General features: G+C 59.1%; 1 protein-coding gene across 1 annotated transcript in view; it reads left to right on the top strand.

Moving 5' to 3' along the window:
* TFPT (TCF3 fusion partner) overlaps window positions 1–1,716 on the top strand; it is a gene marked incomplete at its 3' end in the record, with an annotated part of 5,761 nt that overhangs the window by 202 nt on the left and 3,843 nt on the right. The gene's annotated exons all lie outside the window — the stretch shown is intronic.

Raw genomic sequence — 1,716 nt, forward strand, 5'->3', positions numbered from 1 at the left:
AGTCTGCTTCTGCCAAGATTCACACTCCAGGAAACCAATGGAGTCGCTCTCCTCTGGCCTAAGGTCCCTGGGAGTCAGAGTGGACGGCAAATGCACAGCAGAGGGTCCAACTAGAGTGAGCCGGTATGTAGCCCAACCTAGCCTACAGGAATGGGCCCTGCACCGGAAATGAGCTTATGGACTGGCGATCAACCTAAAGCCTGGCCGTGCGAGCCTACCCAGCCAGTCCGCGGCACACCACACCATCTGCTCCCACAGATTTCCAGCATCAGCAACACCATGGGGGCAGTTCTACTCTGTCCCACACGGGGTCGCTCTGAGTCCGAACCAGTTCCAGGGGGAGCCAGCACAAAAGCCTCGCCACACCCCCTCTTTCTTGGTTCAACACCTCCTCAGAGGTCAGGGGTGCTTTTGTGAACGTGAAGTCACTTGTGATCCACGTACCACGCGGCCTCCGTGGCTACCCTAGGGTCCTTGAGTTCTCGTGGCGCAGGGCGTTCGGCATTGGGCTGCTAACTTCAGGGGTTGTGGTTCAAACCCACCAGCTGCTCCCTGGGAGAAAGATGCGATAGTCTTCTCCCACAGAAGTTCGGTTTCGGAAGCCCTATGGGGCGGCTCTATTCCGGCCTGGACGGTCACCATGAGCAGAATCGACTCGATAGCGGTGATACGCAATGGCTTAAGCTATGAGCCGACGTCGGAAAGGTCAGCGGTTCAGGGAACAACGCTTGCTCCAGCCTCATTCCCAGAGCCGCAACGCCGTAGGAGCCCTTGACTTTGCACAAGAAAACGACCCCGTTTACAAAGACGCGCCCGTCCCCACGCACCCTTGCTCCCAAGACTCGGGCGCCTGGCCTCACGCTCCCCTTCTTCATCACCCCTACCGTTTTCCCGTCTCGCAGGCCGGTTTCTAGGAGAGCAGCGTCCCAGGAGCGGCTGGCGCTTACTGATGACGTCTCACAACCGCGCCGTTAGGGACTAGCCAGCAAGCCGCGCTCTGATTGGTCACCTCCCCGCGACGTGCTCGGCCGCGTTTGAAACAACAACTTTATTGGGAGGCGTTGCTCGGCTCAGAACGGGGAGAGCAGGAAAGCGGAAAGGGGCTTAGCGGGCTCACGGTCCGCCGTCGACCGAGTGTGGTACACGGAGGATCGCCGTCGCTGGACGACAGTGTGGAGGCGAGAATGAAAGACAGCGGCAACGCAGAGGACTGGTGCTGGCGCTAGGCGGGAGAGGGAGGCTTCTGAGCCAGGACTCGGGGGTGGAGGAGGTGGCGAGGTGACACCAGACACAGGAAACTACAACTCCCAGGAGGCATTGGCTGTCGGGCGCTTCCGTACCCGCGGCGCCTGATGGGACAGGTAGTTTTCTGAACGCCTTCATAGACCCCTGTAAGGGTTGCAAGTCTCCAAGCTTGAGGCGTGTGGAGCGGGGAGCGAGATGGAGCTGGAACAGAGGGAAGGGTAAGTGACTAAGCCTTTCAGAAAACTACGAATCCTTGCGATTGCAAATGGGCAGCCCCTTCTGGTTTTAGCTAAAGGGCTGACGGAAATTGTAGTTCGTGCAACTGTTCTGCTTTACCTTGGGACAAGCCCCCTTTCCCAAATAGGGGTCTTTGAGGGACTGCAGCCTGCCCTCGGGCATCCTGGGTGGAGGGTCAGGACTCCTGGTCTGAGGGATGAGGAGGACTGGGGGTCAGGACTCCTGGTCTGAGGG

Source organism: Echinops telfairi, unplaced genomic scaffold, assembly GCF_000313985.2.
Source record: "Echinops telfairi isolate 266 unplaced genomic scaffold, ASM31398v2 ScPeMD7_655;HRSCAF=1070, whole genome shotgun sequence".
Lineage (NCBI taxonomy): Eukaryota > Metazoa > Chordata > Mammalia > Afrosoricida > Tenrecidae > Echinops > Echinops telfairi.